This window comes from Hyperolius riggenbachi, chromosome 5 (assembly GCF_040937935.1).
Source record: "Hyperolius riggenbachi isolate aHypRig1 chromosome 5, aHypRig1.pri, whole genome shotgun sequence".
NCBI lineage: Eukaryota > Metazoa > Chordata > Amphibia > Anura > Hyperoliidae > Hyperolius > Hyperolius riggenbachi.
The window spans coordinates 391,488,018-391,514,180 of NC_090650.1; the positions used below are offsets into that span (position 1 = coordinate 391,488,018).

Below are 26,163 nucleotides of genomic sequence, written 5' to 3' on the forward strand. Positions count from 1 at the left end.
CCCTTTACCTGCCATACCACATCTAGCAGCCATTAGCATTCAGGTGGTAGGCTCTAGGACATGGCGGACAGGTGAGCGGTTAGGGAGGGACCCCTGTGGGAGGGATGCCTGCACGGGGCGGTCCTGCTAGCGACGCAATCTTGCGATTTGCGTCCAACTGAAGCCTCCCACCTGAATGCTAATGGCTGCTAGATGTGGTATGGCAGGTAAAGGGTGTATGACAGTGCATCCTGATTGGCTGACGAGCACCTGCTGACGACTCAAATGTAGCTGCATGCATGTATTGCTGTGTTCTATTGCTTGTGTGTGTCGAATTTAGCATTCAGTATGGAGGCAGTGCTGGTGGGTTTTCTGAATGTGAGAGGTCCAGAGCCTGGGTGTGAGAGGTCCAGGCCCACCTGCACTCCCCTCCAGGTATCGCGCATTGGCCTTGGGGCCCCGGCCAGTGAGAGAGGTCCGGGGCCCCTGGCCATCGTGCGAACCAATCGTGTGTTTTTAAAACTAGAGTTAGGCAGAAAACATGAGCACTCAAACTTCAAGGATCAAAAAATAAGGATAGAATAAATGTGAGACTTCAGCCTGGCCATATGGATAACAAATACAGAGAAGAATGGTAGAACAGTGGACAGCACCCTCGCTTTGTAGAACTGGGCCCCTGGTTCAAATATGGGCCAGGACACTATCTGCATGGAGTTTATATTTTCTTCCTGGAGTCTGTGTGGGTTTATCTACACCCTAAATAGCACACAGGTACATTGTAACCACCACCTCCAACAAAATTACCTGTATTGGCCTTAAAAAGGACAACTGTAGTGAGAAGTATATGGAGGCTACCATATTTATTCCCTTTTAAACAATACCAGTTGCCTGGCAGTCCTGCAGATCTATTTAGATTCAGAAGTGTCTGAATCACACCAGAAACAAGCATGCAGCTAATCTCAGCTCTGACAATGTCAGAAACACCTGATCTGCTGCATGCTTGTTCAGGAGCTATGGATAAATGTATTAGAGGCAGAGGATCAGCAGAGCAGCCAGGCAACTGGTATTGCTTAAAGGAGACTCTGTAACAAAAATTGCATCCTGTTTTTTATCATCCTACAAGTTCCAAAAGCTATTCTAATGTGTTCTGGCTTACTGCAGCATGTTCTACTATCACCAACTCTGTAATAAATCAACTTATCTCTCTCTTGTCAGACTGTGTCTGGAAGGCTGCCAAGTTCTTCAGTGTTGTGGTTCTGTGATGCATCTCCCCCCTCCAAGCCCCTCTCTGCACACTGCCTGTGTATTATTTAGATTAGGACAGCTTCTCTCTTATCTTTTACAAGCTGGATAAATCCTCCTCTGAGCTGGCTGGGCTTTCACATACTGAGGAATTAGATACAGGCAGAGCTGTCTGCACTCTGCAGGAAGAAACAGCCTGACACTTCAGTGGAAGATAGCTGCAGGGGGAAAAGAAACACAAATGATCTCTTGAGATTCAAAAGGAAGGGTGTATACAGCCCGCTTGTGTATGAATGTATTTTCTATGTGTGGACATACTGTACATCAACCTACTTCCTGTTTTGGTGGCCATTTTGTTTGTTTATAAACAAACTTTTTAAAACTGTTTTTAACCACTTTTAATGCGGCGAGGAGCGGCGAAATTGTGACAGAGGGTAATAGGAGATGTCCCCTAACGCACTGGTATGTTTACTTTTGTGCGATTTTAACAATACAGATTCTCTTTAAAAGGAAATAAACATGGCAGCCTCCACATACCTCTCGCTAGTTGTCTTTTAACCCCTTCCGTACCAGCGTCTCTGGCCCCTTAAAGAAAACGTTTTATACATACCTGGGGCTTCCTTCAGCTCCATCCGCACGGATCGCTCCCACGCCGCCGTCCTCAGTCTTCTCGCAGCTTCGATACCGGGTCCCGTCATTTCCTTCAGTCGGGCCAGTCTGCGCAGTAGAAGTGCGCCCTCTACATATCTCTCCAACAGCTGCTGCTGAAGAGATACGCAAACAGCGCACTTCACTTACGTCAGACTGGCTCCGACTGACGGAAGTGCAGGGACCTGGTATCTGAGCTGCGAGAAGACTGAGGACTGCGGCGTGGGAGCGATCCGTGCGGATGGGGCTGGAGGAAGCACCAGGTATGTATAAAACGTTTTATTTAGAACAGCTCTGGTTTTCTTTAACCTCCTTGCCGGTCTAAAAAATCCGGCAAGGAGGCAGCGCCGCACTTTTTTTTAATTTTTTTTTTTTCTAAATCATGTAGCGAGCCCAGGGCTCGCTACATGATAGCCGCTAAGCGGCGGCATCCCCCCACCCACTCCGATCGCCTTCGGCGATCAGAGTATGCAGGGAATCCCGTTGAGAACGGGATTTCCTGCAGGGCTTCCCCGGTCGCCATGGCGACCGGGCGGGATGACGTCACAGACGTCGTGACGTCAGAGGGAACCCCGATCCTCCCCTTAGCGCTGCCTGGCACTGATTGGCCAGGCTGCGCAGGGGTCTGGGGCGGGGGGGGGGGCGGCTCGGCGCGGCGGGTAGCGGCGAATCGGCGGCGACGATCGCGTACTACACGCAGCTAGCAAAGTGCTAGCTGCGTGTGAAGAAAAAAAAAAATTATGCAAATCGGCCCAGCGGGGCCTGAGAAATCCTCCTGCGCAAGTTACCCCGAGCTGAGCTCGGGATAACCGGCAAGGAGGTTAAAGGACCAGAGACTGCTGGTTTAAAAAAATGGCGCTTACCGACGTCAAGCCGCACTGATCCGCCTCTACCACCTTTCACACTGATGTCCCATCGCTGTAGCCCGCTTGCTCTGCCGTCCCTATAAAAGAGAGCGGGGCGATCAGCAAGAGTGTGCAACTGGGAGAATTGAAAACTACGCCCTGTCAGAGATAACAGGTGCAAAACAGGGCGTAGATTTCGATCAGCGCGGTCCAGAAGTGGTTAAAGAGGAACTTTACTGGATGTAATGTCACTTAATGAATAACATTACTTATATTACTTTAGAAATGATTTAGTCAGTGTTCGCCCATTGTAAAATCTTTCCTTTCCCAGATCATCATTCTTAAATGTATCACAGGTGACAACATCCTTACAGCTGGCAAGCAGCATCATGGCCTAATGTCTGCTTGCTGTGTGTTTTCTGAAGTGAGCAATAACACCCAAACTCCCAAACTCAGGTGAAAAAAGGAATTGCATATGGCCCATGGCTACAGAATCTTTAGAGGTGGCCATACATTAAGCCTCATCTACACGCGTAGATGAGGCTCCGATGTTCCTTATCAATCGAGCGGCTGATGCGGCTCGATTGATAAGATCCGACAGGTCGGATCTTGCTACCGCCGATTCCCTGCTCGTTCCCCGCGAGGGGACAATGGCAGGGAATCAAGCGGAAGATAAGCGGCGCCGGCGGGGACTCGAATCCGGGGGACGCGTGGGGATGCGGAAGAGGCGATCGAGCGGCTAATCGAGCAGCCGGATCAGAGCCTCATCTACGCGTGTAGATGAGGCTTTAGGTGATGATGGGCAGATTGGACCAAGAGACAAATCTCTCTCTGATCAAATCTTATTAGAGAAAGATCTGTCGGCCATCCAAACACTGCGACCGATTCCTGATTAATTTCAGCACGAAATCCTCGCTGCCTCCCTAGTGTACATTTTTACATTACCTGTCTAGTGTCCATCTGTCTTTGGAATCCGCCACTCTACCAATAGCGATATACACGCCACCGGCGTGGCGCGCATGTCACACGCGCTGCTTGCTATGCACCGGCAACGTGAACTTTGCTAATAGAACATCGGTAGATTCGGAAGACAGACGAGCAACGCGACACAGGACAGGTAATGTATAAATGCGCATATACATTTATACACTGGAGGAACAGCGCCAGCGGTTTTGTCATGTCTGTCGCTCTTTCCAATATTGCTCACATTACCGCTGTGCACCCGATCGACAACCACGGCCTGACATCTTACTGCATGTCCGACTGACAATGCAACCAATTTTGGGCCAAGCAGGTCAATCGTGCATGCACTTGGCGGCACCAATTTTTATCCAATTCGATAATTATCTAATTGGATGTTCCATCGGCTGCCAAGTCGCTAGATGTGTGGCCACGTTAAAGCATTCTGGGAAATAGTTATTAGGCATCATTACAATACTATAATGATTTCTTTCCATGCTAATCAGTGCTCCGCAGTGCCCTCAGTACCCGTTGCGATAGGAGGCATCACACACAGGCCAATCAATGAGCTCTCCCAGCAGAGGCACACAATAGAGCCATGTGAGCTTATTACTGTGATCAGTTGCGTTTGCGTGACACAGGGGACGCTAATGATCCGGCTCCGACAGGCTGAGCAGACACCGGGGTGAAAGGTTCCTTAAAAAGCAGAAGTCCCTTACAATAACTGTAAACAATCCAAACAGCTTAAAAATGTATTAGCTCACAGGGCACTCCAAGTTTCACCCTGAATTCCTTCCCAACGGATGTATTCTAATTTTACACTTCCTACGTCCGCGCAGTCCGGCCGCGGCACCGCGATGCAAAGATAAACAATGTGTATGCTTAGTGCGTGTGCACAGAGGAAGTTATAGGGGTAAAAATATCCATAAATCACATCTTTCTAGGAGACTGGCAGGCTTCACCGCCGCTCTGTGGATCAGCATAGCTGCCAAACATCCCTGGCAATGGAGATCTGTCCCTGGAATCAGTCCTTGTTTTCATTACAACTACACCATAAAAAACAATAATAATCCCCATCAGCTAAGGCCTGCTGCGCACAAGGGGATCTGCAGGCAACCTTATGGGCATTAAAGAGTAACTGAAAAGTAATTTATCGCTCATTTTACTATGGAAAAAAAAAAATGTACTTATTTGTATATGTTTGCACATATTTTCAATTTTACAGTTTTTTCGCTGTAGTGCCCCTTTAACTCTTCCTGTACTGGAGACAATATGACACTCTTATCATTGCTACTAATGTTCTATTTCTAGGCTGTACTACACATACAATTCGTTATCTCACAAGTTTATTTTCACTTCAGATTCCCTTTAATGATGGCCCTGGACTATGATTTTGGCAGAGATTAAATTGCAAGCTCCAGTCAGGGGCAGTTACAGAGACATGACTATATATACACACTTTATAAAGCGCAGAAGAGGATGTCAGCAGAATCTAAATACACAATAATAACTAATGTGGTACAGTACTGCCAATTATCTACATCCTTTTGTTTTTGAGATTCACTCCCTGCCCTGCATAATGCTGCTACAGACAAGCCAAGCTATGGGCTCCATTAGAAGTCCTGTAGAGAGTGTTGGAACACAGGTGATTAGATGTTCTCCACAGGTACCGTTCACCTGCTTTGCCCTGTGTATGGAAACACCAGTCATCACCACAAAAGCGTTTCTAATAAGGTTCACTGAACCCAGTAACTAGCAGCAGCTGAGGAAGCTTCTGCTCCACCCACTCAGGCTGCACTGATCATAGCTGCGCACGAGCGCCCTTCACACTACTTTATATATCTGCATTTAATGGGTTAGTGTACTCAAACTAGGCCTGAAAGATAAATCGAATTTAAACCGAAATTGTGATCACCAAGATCACAATTTCGGAATCGTCAAAGCGGCGATTATCGTGATCACGTCATTTCCACATGGGGAAGTTAGAAGAAGCGGCTTCAAACTTACCCAAAGTCCCGGCGCTTGCGGGCGCAGCATTGGACATACCTTCCGCACGAGTCCAACGCTGTCCGTCCTCCAGCTCTTGTGCTTGTCAAAGCTCCGGGTTCCTGTATGTCACATGACATACAGGAAGTATTCCGTGCATTAGAGCCTGCAGGAGGCGAAGTGGTTAGATGGACTCGTGTTGGAAGAGAGACAGGGGGACAGAGGGGCAAAAAACAGGCACAGACGGGGCACAAAGCTTGATTTGAAGAAAATCGTGAATCGAAATCTCAATTTTGGACAGAAATCGCTCAATTCAAATTTTTTCCTAAAATCGTTCAGGCCTAACTCAAACTAAAAGGGAAGCTTAAAGGAGTCCTGTAGGGTGGTAGGTAGGCCTGAACGATTTTAGGAAAAAATTGAATGGAACGATTTCTGTCCAAAATTACGATTTCGATTCACGATTTCCTTCAAATCAATCTTTGTTCCCCCCTTTGTGCCTGTTTGTTCACCCTCTGTCCCCCTGTCTTTTCTTGTGCCCCCTTTGACTCTTCATGCCTCCTCTGGGTCTCTCTCTTGCCTCCTTTGTGTCTCTGTGCCCACTCTGTTTCTCTCTGTGCCCCCTCTGTGTCTCTTGTGTCCCTCTTTGTGCCAGTGTTGCCAACTCATCCCTTTAATTACTGACACATCTAAGTTATACAGGTTCTGCGGTTATTTGCACATACTCAGTGCCTTAACTGCATCTACCTAGCCACAAAACCTGTATAATTCATATGTGTCAGTAATTAAAGGGTTGAGTTGGCAACTCTGCTTTGTGCGCCCTCTGTCTCTCTCTGTGCCTCCTCTGTCCCCCAAGTTGCATCAGTTCTGGACATAGCTTCAAGCACGAGTCCAGCGATGCACGTCTATCCACCTTGCCTCCTGCAGGCTCTAATGCACGGCATACTTCCTGTATATCATGCGACATACAGGAACCCAACGTTTTGCCAAGCACAAGAGGCGGCAGAGCGCGATAGAGGATGGAAGGTATGTCCAACGCTGTGGGCCGCACGCACTGGGACTTTGGGAAAGTTTGAAGGCGCTTCTTCAAACTTCCACATGTGTAAATGACGTGATCGCGATATTCGCCGCTTTGAAGATTCTGAAATTGTGATCTTGGTGATCGCGATTTCGATTCAAATTCGATTTATCTTTCAGGCCTAGTGGTAGGGGTAAAAAAAAGAGTTGAACTTACCCAGGGCTTCTAATGGTCCCCCGTAGACATCCTGTGCCCGCACAGCCACTCCCGATGCTCCGGCCCCGCCTCCGGTTCACTTCTGGAATTTCCAACTTTAAAGTCAGAAAACCATTCTACCTGCACGGCTGTGTCCTCGCTCACGCTGACGTCACCAGGAGCGTACTGCCCAGGCGCAGACTGTACTGGGCCTGCACAATACACATGACATCAGTGAGGGCGTGGCCGTGCAGGCGCAGTGGATTTCCGACTCTAAATAAAGTCGGAAATTCCAGAAGTGAACCGGAGGCGGGGCCGGAGCATCTGTGAGTGGCTGTGTGGGCACAGGATGTCTGCGGGGGACCATTAGAAGCCCCGGGTAAGTTCAACCGTTTCTCCCCCTACAGTACTCCCTTAAGTGACCCAGTAGTAGTCTTTCAGGTCCCCCCCCCCCCCCCCCCACACACACACACACACACCGGTAGTCCTTCCAAGTCCTTCCCAATCTGCTGCATTCAGCTGCTGTGCCCCTCCGAAAGCTGTCGGACTTTGCCTTCCTCTGGAATCAACAGGGATAGGTGAGGGAGCAGGCTGGTGTTGTACTATATACTGGTTGAACTCGATGGACGTATATCTTTTTTCAACCAAAATAACTATGTAACTATGTAACTATGTAACTATTTCATGCACGCAATTTTTCCTCATCTGACTGCATGACTGCTATGTCTCACTGAGAAATCATTGCAGGCAGGAGATCATAATAACAAGCAGCTAACTGGAATTCAATTTTTCAAGTGGCTTGTTCTGGCAGCACATACATATCTTTCACACCGGGTTTTCCCATTCATACAGGCGGTGGAAGACATACTGAAAGACAATCAATGGCAGCAGTCACACCCAAACACAGTTGTGGCTGCCACCAGGGCTGTGGAGTCGGTACAAAAATCCTCCGACTCCAACTCAGACTGCTCAATTTATGAAACTACTAACTCTGACTCCAGGTACCCAAAATGGCTCTGACTGACTCCACAGCCCTGGCTGCCACAAGGCACACAGAGCCACCAGCCAAACAATGCAGACCTATGCAGGAGGAATCTCCAGTGAGAAACCCTCTTTAAAAAGTGAACCTGAGGTGAAAATAAACTGATTAGATTCATCATTGAATTTATCCTCCTACTCCTAAAACACACTTCTTTAGATATCTCATGGTTTTATGTTATATTTAAACATTTACAAAGTAGATTGACCGTTTTGTTATCTCTGCTCAGTGACAGCCTATTAAGTGTCCCTAAGTGAAAATACATGAACTATTGACCTTTTCTATCCCTCCCCTGCTCTCAGAAGTTGTGTTCTGCCAGAAAAAAAAACTTTTATGGCTGTAATTTGCTTATCAGTGATGTTTACTATATTCCCCACCAAGCTACTGACAAGACAGAAGCTGCCACTTCCATGCCTAAAAATTGACCCTTTCAGGCAGAAGAGAAAAACACACACACAGACACACACACAGTCACACACACACACACAGTCACACACACCTTGTTATTAAGGTTTTGCACTGTATACAAAACACATGTTTATCTCATCATGTCACCTCAGATACATTTTAACCATGTGAGTGGAACCTTAAAAAAGGTGGATGCGCACTTTTCCTGACACAAAGTCAACAGTCCTCCTAGTTTTGTAAACCACCCATTGTATTAATGTGCTTCGTGTTTATTCCACACACACACATTAGTAGGAAATGTCAAGCAACCACAGACACGCCCCCTTGTTAAGAAGCAAAAACGTGACCAATTGTCACTGGGTGTAGCAGACTCTTCAAGAGACTGTACAGGCACATGGCAACAAAATAGACACAGAATGCCAATCAAAAAGTTTATTATCTCACTGTTCCACCATAAAATATAATTTATTTTTTTTACAGAAAAGGTGGCGATGCCCTTTAATACAGCACTCTGTAAGCATTATCCCCCATAAGACATGCAACAGCTGAAGCACAGTACATAAGCTATGCAGCTGCAGCCCAGAATAAGCACACATTTCCGTCGCCAGATTGCATCATATCTCTATCACATTCCGCCCACATTGCACCCTGTAATACTTTCACTTTGTTTCATTTTTCACAAGTCTAACTCAAGTCTGCATTTTACTGAGGGGGAAATCTGCAATCGTAGCAGCAGATATACAGATCTCCAAACACCATGCTTACGCAGATCTAGCACATATGAAAGAAGTACAATTCCGACACACTAAAGGTGCCTAAACCTCAGGCGATGATGGGCAGATGCAACCAAAAGACAAATCTCTGTCTGATCAAATCTGATTAGAAAGCGATCTGTCGGCTGTCCATACACTGCAGGCTGATTCCTGATCAATATCATGCAGAAACTGATCCAGAATCGGGCTTGTGGACTGCAACCCCCAATGTGTAATGACGTCCCCCCTGGTGCCCTGTGCTCTATATATTACCTGTCGGTGGCCTACGCTTGTCCTCCGCTGGCCCCGCCGCACTCCATGCTCCATACACGCGCCCCCATGTGGCTGCTAGCGTAAACACAGGTGTGTGTGTGTGATGTGACAAATGCGCCCCGTTAGGCCTGAACGATTTTAGGAAAAAAATTTTAATCGCGATTTTGATTCAATTCATGATTTCCTTCAAATCAAGCTTTGTTTCCCCTCTGTGCCTCTCTGTCCCCCTGTCTCTTTGTGCCCCCTCTGGGTCTCTCTCTCTCTGTGCCCCCTTTGTGTCTCTCTTTGTCCCCTCCGGGTCTTCCTCTGCACCCCTTCTGAGTCTCTCTCTGTTCCCCCTTTGTGTCTCTTTGTGCCTCTCTCTGAGCCCCCTCTGTCCCCCAAGCTGTTGCAGTGCTGGACATACCTTCCATCACAAGTCCAGTGATGCTTGTCTAGCCACTTCACCTCCTGCAGGCTAGAATGCACGGCATACTTCCTGTATATCATGTGACATACAGGAACCAGGAAGTATGCCATGCACAAGAGTCGGCAGATGGTAATAGAGGACAGACAGCGCTGGACTCGTGTCGGAAGGTATGTCCAACACTGCCGATGTGCAGACCGCACGTGCCGGGACTTGGGGGAAGTTTGAAGCTGCTTCTTCAAGCATCCTTCATGCGGAAATGATGTCATTGCGGAAATCGTGATCTTGGTTTAAATTCGATTTATCATTTAGGCCTATGCCTCGTTACTCCAGCAACCATGTTGGGTGCGTGTATGGAGCGAGGAGTGCGCCCGGGGCCAGCGGAGGACAAGCGGCCGCCACGGACAGGAAATGTATAGTGCACTGGGTACCAGGGGGGTCCATTACACATTAGGGGCGGGACAGCGTCAGGGGTCTTGTCATGTTCGTCACTCGTCCTGATATCGCTCGCTGTCACCACCCCACACATGTTCAAGCAAGTCGGCCCAATCATCTTGCAGCAAGTCCGACCGATTAATGCGATCAATTTCAGCCCGAAATTGGTTACATTGTCGATTGGTGCCGTCAAGAGCATGCCCAATTTTCATCCAATTCCGATTATAATAATCTACTCAGATGGTCGATCTGCCGCCAAGTCGCCTGATGTATGGCCACCTTAAGGCCTATTACACACCTTCAATTATGACTGGTCAATCATGACCCATTTTACAACCTTCATGTAGTATGAGGGTTTCCCTACACAATCTGCACATAGTATTCAATATCTATTGACCCTCCTACTACATGAAGATGTTGATATTGGTCAATCATTATTGAAAAAAAGTGTACAAGGCTTTAGGCTAACCCAATCCATGGACGTGCATCTATCCCATGCAGCGAGACAAGAGATAGCGTACTAAAGTGCAATAACAGCAGCAACCGGCTTTCTGCTCAACAGTTCAGCCTGGTACAGACTTTCTGCACACAAGCTGCTCATAGTACTCTGTAAGGCCTGGTGCACACCAAAAACCGCTAGCAGATCCGCAAAATGCTAGCAGATTTTGAAACGCTTTTTCTTATTTTTCCTGTAGCGTTTCAGCTAGCATTTTGCGTTTTTGTGAAGCATTTTTGGTGTAGTAGATTTCATGTATTGTTACAGTAAAGCTGTTACTGAACAGCTACTGTAACAAAAAACGCCTGGAAAACCGCTCTGAAGTGCCGTTTTTCAGAGCGGTATGCGTTTTTCCTATACTTAACATTGAGGCAGAAACGCATCCGCAATCCAAAATCTGCAGCATATCTGTCAACACTCATACTACATGGAGGTGGTAAAATTGGTCAGTGATTGACCATGACCAATCATAATTGTAAGTGTGTACAAGGCTTAAGACGACTACTGATTGGATCAACTTAATTGCTATATTTTCTTACGCAATGCCTTTGTTTAATAGCAATGACAGTAAAAAGAAATGAGGCAAGATAAAAGAAAACTCTCAATACAGACAGCTAACCTTGCAAAAAATTAGCCAGAATAAAAATCGTAAAAAACAAACAGCTAACATACAAATATCCATCTACCGTATATAAGGCGATCTAATACCTAACCATCATTATGGGTTGCTAGGGTGACAGGTATGTCAAGCTGAGGGGTTGTAAGGGTTCAGTTAGGTTTATCGGTTAAAATTAGGTGAAAGTACTGCGGTAGGGTTAATGACAGACTATGAGATAGGGCAGTGTGCCACTGACCACACAGAAATACAATCAAATGCAATCTTCTCTAATTGTCAATGTTATAATGATCGCAAAGGCATATACAACAATCGTGTGAATATTTCAAAATGCAATTCAGTTAGATCAATATTTCTCAGCCCTCCAACGAATCGTTTTTAGGGATCTTGTGCATGGGCAGAGTAACAGGTAGAAAAAGGTTTCACAAAATCTTAAAGTGCCAGTTAACGGTGCCATTTTCAGCGACCGATTATTATTTTCGATCAAGTCATTCAGATCCAATGGAAAGTCCTTTATTATTAGGTCCACAATATGAACAGATCCAAATTATTCACAACTTTGAATCTAATTATGGTCGTATATAAAAAAAAAATCCACCAAGCTGATCAACCAAAACAATGACTAAACCCTGGTACACACTTTCAATTAAGATTGGCCAATCACTGACCAATTTTATCATCAACTCCACGGAGTAGGAGGGTCAACAAATATTGAATAATATGAGCAGATTGTGTATGTAAACTCTCATACTACATGGATGTGCTATTAGTCAGCAATTGGCCAATCATAATTGAAAGTGTGTACCAGGCTTAATACGATTGTTTAGGATTGATGAGGCCAATGAGCTACTTTGTTGCCATACAATTCGATCTGAATGATCGGATCCAAAATATGGCCATTCACTAAAAATCCCACTGTAAATAGGCACTTTAAGGCAGTGGAGAGTGAGGAATTAGGGTTAGGTGCAGAGCTGGGGGTTGACGGTAGTATAGGTGCTTGCTTATTGCCATACATGAGTCAATATCGGCCCAATATAGAAAGCATTTGACTACTCCGTGATTGAAAACCAATCGGAGAATAGTGATGGATTTTAGTGTTTACTTGATCTTCAGGAGAAATCCAGTCAAGAAACGAATGATCATTGTACGGATTGATGCAGTACAATGTTATGCAGCTGTTGATTACTCTCCAACCTTTGACAAAGATACTCCAAAATGCTTGTTCACCCTTTTGATTGATAAACTGTCCAACACTGATCAACAGTTGTGCATGTTGGGGCAACAGCTTCCATCAAATCAGCCGCGAATATCAATACATGTATGGCAAGCCCTAAACTACAGACAAGAAATGATTGTATAGAAAGGTGGTAGGGATTTGAGAGTTGAGGGCGTAACAGGATAGGAAAGGGTTGCCGTCAGTGTTAAGCACAGGAGAAGGGTGAGGTTAGGGTTAGGCATGGGGCGGGAGGCAGCATAGAAAGGTTAGGCATGGGTCACCGGACCTGAGGGAAGAAAGTGTTAACCACGGGGCGAGATCCATCGCCTCGTTACTCTGTGCAAAAAATCAACAGGCGGCCAGATAATCTGACAGAACCATAGCTGCACCTCCAAACAGCTTATACTAGGAGGACAAAAAGGAAACAATATGCAAAAGAAAAAGCAATTCAGTCACTTCCTTTAGCCTTGGGTAATGTGCTACAATGTGTCAGTGCGCTGCACAGAGATCACTGCTGCGCTACAATGTGTTAGTGAGTTACAGAGATCTCTGATGCGCTACAATGTGTCAGTGAGCTTCATTGATGCGCTACAATGTGTCAGTGAGCTTCATTGATGCGCTACAATGTGTCAGTGAGCTTCATTGATGCGCTACAATGTGTCAGTGAGCTTCACTGATGCGCTACAATGTGTCAGTGAGCTTCACTGCTGCGCTACAATGTGTCAGTGAGCTTCACTGCTGCGCTACAATGGGCTCTATTCTCAATGAGTTACCGCATGAGTTAAATTAGGTAGTGATAAACACCGACCAAAATATCTCCATTTTCAAATTCACAATTTTTTTTTACCTCATGCGGTAAAAGTGAGGTAAAAGTGTGGTAATTACCTCAAATTTATCTCCAATTTGAGATTCTCAATTGAAAAGTTGGTGTTAATTAAGGATGTTTTTATCACCTACAAATGGTAGGTGATAATTATCACTTCTCTGCTTTTGGCCTTCAGGATGGAGCCTATTGAGCTTTGTTTGCTCGAGTTTATGTCAGTTTTACATAGAAGGCAGAAAAGACGAGTGTGTCTAATCTCAAGGCGCACTTTCCGACCTCGTACAGTCTTTTAGATGATTTAATAGATGCCGAGGAGGAAATTCTTCTCTGCTCTAAAAGATAAGCAACAGCATAATTACCTTTAAAGAAAAACATTTCTTTGTTACAGCTGATACAAATCCAGCAAACAATCTCCAGTGTATGTACTTCCTGCTTTCATGGAAGCAGACATGGGGTTAACATCCTGTGTTTACACATTAGCTACTCTGCTGAGGCAGCCAGCTGGCAAAGCTGAGAGGTCAAATTACAGTTGTGATTATTCACAGATGAGGGGGAAGGACAGGCTAAATTATATACATACAGGGTGCATTTATATATGTTTTCCTTCTGTCCTGTGCAAGAGTTGAGGTCCCACTTTAAACGTGACAGGCTTTCCTGGGTCATCTCTGTGTAATGGGTGGCAAGTATATGGGCTGCCCTACAGTGGTCAAAAAAGCTTTATTTCCGTACCTATTACTGACAGTTTTATCACCTGTTTTATCACCTGTTTTATCACCTGTTTTACCGCACTTTTATCAAACATTTATCACACTTGGTACATTTTTAGTGAATACTCACTTTTTTCACTATTTTTAGTGAATTATAACTGGAGGTAATTTTTCACCCAAAAAAGAGTTACCGCACATGGTTTTGTGAATAGAGCCCAATGTGTCAGTGTGCTGCATAGAGAATACTAATGCGCTACCATGTGTCGGTGAGCTGCACAGAGATCACTGCTGCGCTACCATGTGTCGGTGAGCTTCACTGCTGCGCTACAATGTGTCAGTGTGCTGCACAGAGATCACTGCTGCGCTACCATGTGTCAGTGTGCTGCACAGAGATCACTGCTGCGCTACCATGTGTCAGTGAGCTGCACAGAGATCACTGCTGCGCTACCATGTGTCAGTGAGCTGCACAGAGATCACTGCTGCGCTACCATGTGTCAGTGAGCTGCACAGAGATCACTGCTGCGCTACCATGTGTCAGTGAGCTGCACAGAGATCACTGCTGCGCTACCATGTGTCAGTGAGCTGCACAGAGATCACTGCTGCGCTACCATGTGTCAGTGAGCTGCACAGAGATCACTGCTGCGCTACCATGTGTCAGTGAGCTGCACAGAGATCACTGCTGCGCTACCATGTGTCAGTGAGCTGCACAGAGATCACTGCTGCGCTACCATGTGTCAGTGAGCTGCACAGAGATCACTGCTGCGCTACCATGTGTCAGTGAGCTGCACAGAGATCACTGCTGCGCTACCATGTGTCAGTGAGCTGCACAGAGATCACTGCTGCGCTACCATGTGTCAGTGAGCTGCACAGAGATCACTGCTGCGCTACCATGTGTCAGTGAGCTGCACAGAGATCACTGCTGCGCTACCATGTGTCAGTGAGCTGCACAGAGATCACTGCTGCGCTACCATGTGTCAGTGAGCTGCACAGAGATCACTGCTGCGCTACCATGTGTCAGTGAGCTGCACAGAGATCACTGCTGCGCTACCATGTGTCAGTGAGCTGCACAGAGATCACTGCTGCGCTACCATGTGTCAGTGAGCTGCACAGAGATCACTGCTGCGCTACCATGTGTCAGTGAGCTGCACAGAGATCACTGCTGCGCTACCATGTGTCAGTGAGCTGCACAGAGATCACTGCTGCGCTACCATGTGTCAGTGAGCTGCACAGAGATCACTGCTGCGCTACCATGTGTCAGTGAGCTGCACAGAGATCACTGCTGCGCTACCATGTGTCAGTGAGCTGCACAGAGATCACTGCTGCGCTACCATGTGTCAGTGAGCTGCACAGAGATCACTGCTGCGCTACCATGTGTCAGTGAGCTGCACAGAGATCACTGCTGCCCTACCATGTGTCAGTGAGCTGCAGAGATCACTGCTGCGCTACCATGTGTCAGTGAGCTGCACAGAGATCACTGCTGCGCTACCATGTGTCAGTGAGTTGCACAGAGATCACTGCTGCGCTACCATGTGTCAGTGAGTTGCACAGAGATCACTGCTGCGCTACCATGTGTCAGTGAGCTGCACAGAGATCACTGCTGCGCTACCATGTGTCAGTGAGCTGCACAGAGATCACTGCTGCGCTACAATTTTTTTAATGTGCTGCACACAGTCCTGATGCACTACAATTTGACAGTATGCTGCACACAGATCCTGATTCACTACAATGTGTCAGTGCGCTGCACACAGATCACTGATGAGCTACAATGCGTCAGTGTGCTGCACAGAGATCACTGATGAGCTTCCATGTGACCACACTGCAAACTTTGCTCTGCTTTGCTTGAATATGGATCAGGAGTTAAGCCAGGGATCCCCAGGGAGAGAAGAGGGGGGTCCAGGGGCAGAAGGGGGGAGCTGCTTACCTGATACGATGCTGAATGGGAGAGGAGTTAGTAGTCCATGCTCTTTGCGGACCGTGAGAAGCAGCAGCAGCAGTAGACAGCAGAGGAGAGAGATGGGCGCTCCACCATGCAGCACATTCACAAGCCTCTGGGCTGTGTGTGGCTTAATCCACAGGCTCTGCCTCTACTTGACGTCAACTTCGCTGTCACATGGCCACATGAAAGCCAAGAGAGCACTGGTTGTCGTAGCAACTCCGGGGCTGCTGTAAAACCATTTCAATAGGGTCATCAGTCATACTGTGTGCCTATTAGAATCATTAGAGGCTGCCCCAGACGCCCCTCCTGCTTGGCAGATGGGAGGGGGGTCTGCCTCTCGCCTGTTGCCCCTCACTTTCTAACAATCCCAAATATTTGTGAGCCTCGCAGCCTCCTCTCTTCAGGAAACGCTGGAATGCCGAGATCTGAGGGAGGAGGAGAGGGAGGGGCTTGTAGAATGCCTCATTTGCATGACAGAGAAGGATGGGGGGTCCTGCGGCGTGTTTGGGGGATCGGGGAGGAGGAGAGCTGAGCATGCTGCAGAGAATCACCCATGGACGAGCCTGTGTGGGACCTGCATGAAGGGCTGCTGCTATTCACAGCAAGGCGGGAATCTCTCAAGTGTCAGTGGGAGAGGCATTCAACCTGTAATGGTACGCATAATAAATGCCAGTCACGTGTGTATAGCAGTGGTTCTCAATATTATTTTGGTATGAACCCTTTTGTAAAACATTTGCTTACCAAGTACTCCTTGGTATTGGTAACACAAGTACCCCATTTATTATCTGTAACCTTTTCTGCAAATATTTCCCTGCTGTTTTATTAAATCACACCTGAACTGTGCTTAAGGATACCTTAGCTCTAACTAAAATTTAAAAATGACACCCTGTGTGTGTGTGTGTGTGTGTGTGTGTGTGTGTGTGTGTGTGTGTGTGTGTGTGTGTGTGGAGGTTCGCATAGGCATACCGCACCTCCCGTGGCATAGGCAAACGCAGGGGGGGATTACAGCTGCCCAGAATCCCCCCTCGGGCCAGGGCCAGTGCAGTGTCTGGGGACAGGCACAAGTTTAGACACCAGAATATCTGCAGGTATCCTGCAGCTTACAGCACCGCCCCCTTTCTTTCCCTGCTACAGTTGACTTTGGATGGAGCAGCAGCGTGTGTACAGTGCATAGAGCAGCAGGGTGTGTACAGAGCAGGGAGCAGCAGCGTGTGCACAGACCATGGAGCAGCAGTGTGTGTACAGAGCAAAGAGCAGCAGTGTGTACAGAGCATGGAGCAGCAGTGTGTGTACAGAGCATGGAGCAGCAGCGTGTGTACAGAGGATGATGCAGCAGCATGTGTACAGAGCATGGAGCAGCAGTGTGTGTACAGAGCAAAGAGCAGCAGTGTGTACAGAGGATGGTGCAGTAGTGTGTGTACAGAGCATGGAGCAGCAGTGTGTGTACAGAGTTCTGCACAGCTCTTGGGAACTTAAGTCAGGTATGAGCACAGCCCTGTGCCCTACTGTTTGAATGCTTTACTTTCCCCTTCATTAGCAATGTTGGCTGTCCTCATTATTATCTGTATCCAAACTGCTCCTGATTAATCCAGTTGTTGGTCGGCCGGACGGGATATTGCATTCTGTGTACCCAGCTTGATGTCCTTCCATATTATTATACTGTATTGTACGTGGCTGAGGGAGACCTTTCAGGAATTCCCCATTGAAAATCCTGGGTTTGCCCCTGTGTGGCCCATCGTCTTCTATGGTTTGCTCGCTGTGCCTCCCGTTCTGTATATCCTGGTTGGCGCCCTTTGACCTGGACATACAGTGCTGTGCATGCACAGTAAGTCCTATTGAGCAGCCTGTGACCTAGCTAAAATATACTCTGGGCACCTACCTAGCTAACCTATACTCGGGGCACCTACCTAGCTAACCTATACTCGGGGCACCTACCTATCTATCCTATACTGGGGGCACCTACCTATCTATCCTATACTCGGGGCACCTACCTATCTAACCTATACTGGGGGCACCTACCTGTCTAACCTATACTCTGGGCACCTACCTATCTAACTTATACTGGGGGCACCTACCTATCTAACCTATACTGGGGGCAACTATACTGACTACCTATATTGGAGGCACCTACCTATCTAACCTATACTGGTGGCAACTATACAGGCTACCCTATACTGGAGGCACCTACCTAGCTAACCTATACTGGGATCACCTACCTATCTAACCTATACTGGTGGCAACTATGCCTGGCTACCTGTGCTGGGGGGACCTATAGCTGGCTAACTATACTGGGGGCAACCAGACCTGGCTAACCTATACTGTGGGCACCTATTTTAAACAGGTCCTATTGAACCTTCCCGTTTCCTCACGATCCCCTCATTCCAGTGCTGCCTCCCCCATTTAAATCTCCGGCCTGGGTGCTCCCTGAGAGGGGCAGCTCCGTACTGTACATACGCAACTGCCCGAGAGAGCGTGCTTGCACATGCGTACTACGGAGCCGTCCAATTTTGGGAACACTCGGGCTCGTTATGAAGATGGCCGCGCATACGCAGAAGAGCCCGACTGGTGTGACCGAGCCAGATGAACGGGGCTGAATGTGGCCGAACAAAGCCACCCGGGAGGACAGCGAGGGACGTATCAGTGCTCATGGGGCTGGAGGAAGCCCCAGGTATGTATCAAATCTTTCTTATTCATGCTCTCAGGTTTTCTTTAGTCATCTAAACTGTATATATAGATCATGTAATTGGCTTCCCCCGAAATTGGGCCTAGATACATAGACATAGGACTATGGTAGGGATTAGATTGTGAGCCTGTCTCAGGGACAGTTAAATGACAAGACAATATACTCTGTACAGCGTTATATAAATACTAGATAATAATAATGGGAATAATAACGCTGTATTCTGCTACAGAACCCCCTACACACACCCCGTGTCATACAGTACATATTTAGCAGTGTCGGGGGTACATGTGGGTTCCTATGTGCACATTGCAGGGCATTGTTTTCTTAAACAGACTCTGAAGCAAGTCTAAATTCACCACTTTTTTAACATGCAGTCATGTTAAGCACTATAACCCCTGCTAAACCGCCACTATCCTTCGGCAAAACGAGGGGTTTATACCCCCCAAATCCCCTCTACTAACTCAGTAGAGTGCTTCCTGCTTGAGGCAGAGCTTATGGCTATCGCTCTGCCTCTTAGCATGTCAATCCCCCCTGATCGCCGCCTCTCCCCGCCCCTCTCAATCTTACTTCACAGAGAGGGGCGGGGAGAGGCGGAGATCCGTGCGGCAATTGACGCGCATGGAGGCAGAGCTGCAGCTGAAAGCTCTGCCTCCATGAGCAGCAAAATCCACGACCAAGAAAGTTGTGGCTTTTGCAGGGGGGATTTGGGGGGCATAAACCCCTCGTTTGCTGCGGGATTGCGGCGGTTTAGCAGGGGTTATAGTTCCTAACATGACTGCATGTTAAAAATTTAGATAGAATTTAGACTCGCTTCAGAGTGTTTTGGCTCATGTACTGTATTGGTAACAGATGCTGTATTTGATGCATACCTCCCAACTTTTTGAGATGAGAAAGAGGGACACTTAAGCCACGCCCCTATTACACCCATTGATCACGCCCCCATCGCACCCCTAATCACGCATACCATAAAGATTTCATAAGAAAAATATGTATAATTGTTTTATAATACAAACCACACTGGTCCTTTATATCCTGGTTCATTTTCCTTCATATTCACATTTTAAAATTAATAATATATACATTTAAAGGATGGAAATAAAGTTTTGAGTCAATCAAACACATTTTAGTAGAGAAATATATATATTTACATAGAAAGAGGGACAAAGTCCTAAAAGAGGGACAAATGATGAGGAAAGAGGGACAGGGCTCCCAAACAGGGACAGTTGGGAGCTATGTTTGATGTGTTGGTGTTTGGCTCTTAGGGGCAGGTGCATGGGCCTGTTGTGTGAAAAAGCACATGTGCACATGCAAAAGGTGACATCCCGCACTCAGGCAGTCTACTTAAAGGAAACTCTGACAGCTGGACACTGCTGTAACGTCCATAGCTCATAGTGTCACGTCACTGCTTTTGACATTTGCCCTGAGGCCCTAAAAGCTGGTAATATCGCAGTGCACAGACAGCACAAGGCAATTTTACAGATACTACCGTCAGAGTACAACGTTTTGTGCAATCTGTTCAACCTGCAGTATATTGGTAACGCGAACTTTACTAAGGTTACATGTGTTGAGCAAGTAGCGTAATGCACTACTTGCATTGGCTCACAGTGATCACAGGGTCTGGAGCCAATGAAATCGGCTCCTGACTAGCTCACAGAGCTCTGCTGTCATAGCAACGGCAGAGCAAGTGGGCTTCAGTGATGGGTGAGCGGTGCGAACGGTGAGAGTGACAATAATGTGCGACGTGATTTCGGTAAGCCCTGTTTTTGTACCAGCAGTCTCTGATCCTTAAAGGAAACCTGAAGCATCTTTAAAAAAAGTTGTTTCTTTTACCTAAGGGCTTCTGCCAGCCCCCTGCAGCTGCCCTGTGCCCATGCTGGTCTTCAACGATCCTCCGGTCCCCCACCGAGGCTCAGTTTCACTTCCAGCGGCCGCTGTAGCTGGCCGCTGGGCACTGGAGTGATTAACCCCCTTGCCGTTCTAATTCTGGCGGCAAGGGGGCAGTGCAGCACTTTTTTAAAAAAACATTTTTTTAAATCATGTAGCGAGCCCAGGGCTCGCTACATGATAGCTACTGACAAGCGGCATCCCCCTACCCACTCCGATCGCCTTTGGCGATCAGAGTAAGCAGGAAATCCCTGTTGGGCTTCCCCGGTCGCCATGGCGACCGGACGGGATGACGTCAGAGGGAATCCTGATCCACCCCTCAGCGCTACCTGGCACTGATTGGCCAGGCTGCGCAAGGGGTCTGGGGGGGGCGGCGCGGCGGGTAGTGGCGAATCGGCGGCAAGCGACAGCAATCGGAATATGCACGCAGCTAGCAAAGTGCTAGCTGCGTGCAGGAAAAAAAACCATTTTGACAATCGGTCCAGCAGGGCCGGAGAAATCCTTCTGCGCAGGTTACCCTGAGCTGAGCTCGGGATAACCGACAAGAAGGTTAAACAGACAATGTTTTGGGACAGTCTAACTTTTAACCACTTGAGCTCCAGAGCCTAGTGACCAGGCCATTTTTGCAATTGAGCACTTCACTTTACTGATCACTCATACAACGTAACACCCAAATTAATTTTGCCTCCTTTTCACTAATAGAACTTTCTTTTGGTGGTCTCTGATTGCTGTTGCAATTTAATTTTTTTTAATTATTATTAATTAAAAAAGATACATTATATATATATATATATATATATATATATATATATATATATATATATATATGATTTATTTTATTCCCCTCCTTACATTGGCCCTAGTCCGCAATCTTTACACTACACATCCATAGGCATCAGCTAGGGATTAGATTGTGAGCCGTTGGTAGGGACAGTTAAGTGACAGGTATGTCCTCTGTACAGTGCTGCTCATGCACCGTTTTTTTGTTAATTTCAGCCTGCCTGCTCCGATTGCGGCTGGCAGGCTGATCGCAGTGGCCCGCTCTGTTTACTGCAGGGAATGCACGCTCGAGCAAGTGCTCGTTGCCTGCAAATCTTGGCTTTCGCAAGGTCACTCCTGGTGTGACTGAGGAACAAGAGAGCCACTCTGCGGCCCCCATCCTGCTTTAGGCGGTCGTAGAGTGGTTAAGCATTAGCATACTTCTGTTTTATTTTTTATGTACACCAGAGATGCATTTTAACTAAACTTAGGATATAGCTGCAGAGTAGCTGTTAAATAGCAATCAAAACTAGTCCTTGGTAAGAGTACATGTAGAAGGTGCAGAAGACATTTCAGAGACATTTCTGACAAATACTTCTTGGCTGATCACTGGATGGAGGACCATGATGGCCACACTTGTTATGAATGGGGGTTATATGATCCCTGAAGATGGGGGTCACCAAGAGTGCAGGAGTAATGGGATGTGTCATTAGGGGGACCCAGCAAAGTTTTGCTGGCGGCCCCATGTTTATAGACACCCAATCAAGTAAAATATTAAGGGCCCGATGAACATAATTCTGGTAAAGTTGCAGTGCGCGGGGAGTGCTTGGCAATTTTACCATTACAGGCGCAGGAGCAGCACCAGCCATTAATACATTACCGGGTTAGCATGTGCGTTGCTATGGTAATGAGCATTACCATGGTGACAGGCGTGACGCTACTGGGTTAACTCCCAGTGCTCCCCTTCTGCTAATAACAGTAAAATTGTCATGCTCTCCCTGCCCACAATAACTTTAGGGAATCTGGCCCCCATTGTCGGCTCTAGACTTTTTTGCCACCTGCGGCAAACTTGTGAGGATGCCGCCCCCCCCTCCTCCCAGTAGTATAATTGTCCACAGGTAGCCTGGAGGGGGCAGCAGCCAGGAAGGGGGGCAGCGGGCACAGCGGCGGGGAGGGGGGGTCGGACCCCTTCTTCACCTGGGTCCCACAGTCCACTCTCCCCCTCCAGCTAATTGTGCAGCAGGCACACACATCAGGCAGCGGGCAGGGGAGCAATTACTCACCTCTTCCTTCCATGTTCTAGCGTGCGCACTGCCTCTCGTCACTTCCTGCAATGTCGCTCAAGAAGGCAGCATTGCAGGAAGTGACAAGCGGTGGTATGCACGGTGGTATGCACGCTGGAACGTGGAAGGAAGAGGTGACTAAATGCTCCCCTGCCCACTGCCTGACGTGTGTGCCAGCTGCGCAATTAGCTATAGTGGGAGAGAGCGGAAAGGGGGACCCAGGTGAGGGAGGTGGAGGGTCAGACCTTCCTCCCTGACACTGTTCCCACTGCCCCCCTTCCTGGCTACTACTCCCTCCAGCTCGGCAGTCCACCCCCCCAAGAGTGCCGCCTGAAGAACCTGCCTCACCCCACCTCATGGGCGGCCTGAGGCTGCTGGCCCCGAATGACTTGGGCAGCTACCCGGCACGTTTTTGGCATTTTCTAAAATTAAAAAAAATGTCCTGACACAAGTGGAATTTCCCTGTAACGGTATGCCCCACTGAGTTTTATGCCATGGTGGAGGCTGGAGCCAAAGCTGGCAGACTTTCCATTACATCTTCACATGAAGTTTCCTACTAGACCCGACACATAAAAAGGAATAACCATGCATTCCAAAAATAGACACGAATAAAAGCCATCATCCATTATAAAAGTTACGTTAATACATAATCAGCGTCTTATGTAATTGTCCTCAGTGGAGATTTCCCCGCGGATTGCTGCTGCGGCAAGAGGTAGCCAGTAAGCGTTCCAGAAATTTCATTGAAAACGAAGGAACATTTTCGCAAGTTCTTTGTTTTCCTGTGTTTGTTCCAAAATTCCTTCGGAGAGGCCGAGCATTGAAACAAGCAGAGCCCCGTGTGCAGATTATGGAGAACATTATCCTGCCAAACAATGAGACAAAGAGCTTTCAGCTTTGGGGAAAGAGAGCCTAGACTTTTGAGACAGGACAATTTCCGCTAAGGAGTAATGAAAAGTGCTTGAGAAGAAAATAAAAGGTGAACATTTGCCGCAGGGAGAATGTTCTGACAAGCCCCATACAGGAATGTTAATAAAAGATAAGAAATGTCAGCTCAATAAAGTTTTTCCGAATTTATGAAAAAAAGAAAAGCAGACTAAGCTTGTTAAAGATTCATCTAAACAACTTTTATTTAATCGACCTATTCACTTTTCTGCAATTAATCTACTAAGCTGAGGTCTGTCAAAAAATAAATATCAGCTTTTCGCTCACGTGGTGGAGTTGTCCTGTTGTTTCAAGTTTCTAGACTGGGGTAACTGGTCTGATTTCCCAGGTCAATGGAAATCACTACCTTTAGATTCTTCAGTACTGTTCTTGGGTAACAAGCCTAGTTCAGTGAGACGTCCTACCCATCGTTTATTTCAGCACTTATCTAATGTTGCCCTTTCATACCTTGCTTCCAAATGGAAGTCCCCTCTTCTGGATATAACTCCAGTTGTTAATCGTGTCCATCAATTGATGATTTATGAAGGAGGAAGTGAGTGCGCCTGGCCTCTGCCGCCTCCCGCTTTACCGCCACCCGCCTGGACATCATCGGCCAGACTGACACCCCCTAGCCCCTGCGCACCACCCTGGCTGCCGGCTTCTTTGGGCCTCCCTTCCCCACATTATGACGGCGGGCGACACATTGCCTGTCCAGCCCTGCCTATTACCGTCCGACTGCAGTGATGATGAGCCGCGGCCCGCCACCACCCGCCAGGATGGTCATGGGTGGTGAACCGCTGCCCCCGCCAGTGTGATGGTGAGTGACTCTTTTGTCCTGGCTGCCCGTGCATGCACTGTCTGCTGCCTGTCCATTCTTGCAGGCAGCAGCAGCACTGGGAGGGGCATCTTCACAGGTTTGCCTCAGGCAGAAAAATGTCTAGAACCGGCCCTGCATAAAACACAGACCATGTTACAATAAGCTCCTCCCCCTCATATATATATTTATACAATGCTAAACAATTCCCAATCCCATATAGGAGTATAAATGCAGCAGATGTAAAGTCGTATTAAGTATAAATAATCAGGGCTGTGGAGTCGGTACAAACATCTTCCGACTCCAACTCCGACTCCTCAGTTTCTGAAACCATGACTCCAACTCCGAATCCGGGTACCCAAAATTGCTCAGACTCTGACTCCTCGACTCCGACTCCTTAGTCTAATACTTAACAGGGCTGTGGATTTTGTACAAAAATCATCTGACTCCGACTCCTCAGTTTCTGAAACTCCAACTCCGACTCCGGGTGCCCAAAATTGCCCCGACTCCTCGACTCCAACTCCGACTCCACAGCCCTGTAAAAAATGCATCACATTCATTTTATCACAGATTTCTTCTGTTTCATACAACATGAACATGGACATGTAGCTCCATATGCAGAGTTCACAGATTACCTGACATGTTTCGCAGATAGAAGCTGCTTCTTCAGAGGCATATGAAAACGTATATGCAATCAAATCCAGAGAACACAACACTTCAAAAGTCTGTGATGCTAGCAAATGAGACTTGTCTCCCCAAGGTTCGGTCCGCTACTTCTTTTACAATTGTAGATTACAGAAATGGGATCAAGCTTTGGAAAGTAGATAAGTGAGAACAGTTTGCCACTTTTTTATATACAAGCAGTCCCCTACTTACAAACAGGTTATATTTGGGAGGTACAGAAGTTAAAGTAAACCTGAAATGGGGGAAAAGTTGTATTTTACTTACCTGGCTCCTTCCAGCCTCCCATAGCCTTACAGCTCCCTCAGTTTCCTCCCGATCCACTCCGCCCCTCCTTCTCGTCGTGGGCTACTGCACATCATGTGCGGCCTTCTCGATCACACTCCTGTGCCCGCAGTAGCCCGCACTGCACCTGGTCCAGTTGGCGAACTTTTGGAGAGGCACAGCAGCACAGTGTAGTGAGGAAACCAAGGGTCCTGTAAGGCTATGGGCATTGGAAGAAGTACCAGGTTGTTGTTATTATTATTATTTAGTATTTATATAGTGCCATCATCTTCTGCAGTGCTGTACTGAGTATATTGTCACTTAACTATCCTCAGAGAGTCTCACAATCTAATCCCTACCATAGTCATATGTCTATATCGTGTAGTGTAGTGTATGTATCATAATCTAGGTCCAATTTAGAGGGAAGCCAATTAACTTATCTGTATGTTTTTGGGATGTTGGAGGAAATTGGAGTTCCAATAGGAACCCCACACAGACACGAGGAGAACATACAAACTCCTTGCAGTTGTTGACCTGGCTGGGATTCTAACCGGGGAGGCGGGGACAGAGCGCTACAAGGCAAGAGTGCTAACCACTACGCCACCTTGCTGCCCACAGGCAGCACAGTGGCATACTCACCTGCTGACAGGTAAGTAAAATGCAACTTGTCCTCCAGTCTCAGGTACACTTGGGGAAAAAAATCACATCTTTACAACTGAAAACTGTCCAAGAAAAGGCTATACTTTTCCAATAACAAGCATGTGCAAATTAAAAAGTTGGAATTGCAGTAGTCAATAGCAATGTATTACGTTTAATGTGGCTGTAGCCTTTGATATAAAGCAGAGTCACCCGGATTTGGTTGGCTTCTAGATGGAGGATTCCCCTAGTCTCCTTGAA

The 26,163-nt window shown here is 47.2% G+C and overlaps 1 protein-coding gene across 1 annotated transcript in view; it reads right to left on the bottom strand.

The window, feature by feature from the left end:
• Positions 1 to 16,385, bottom strand: part of NCALD (neurocalcin delta) — a 166,255-nt gene extending 149,870 nt beyond the window's left edge. The window contains exon 1 of the mRNA XM_068237739.1: positions 15,963 to 16,385. The gene's annotated coding sequence lies outside the window, so the exon portion shown is untranslated. The remainder of the gene's footprint in view (positions 1 to 15,962) is intronic.
• Between the last annotated feature and the right edge of the window lie 9,778 nt (positions 16,386 to 26,163).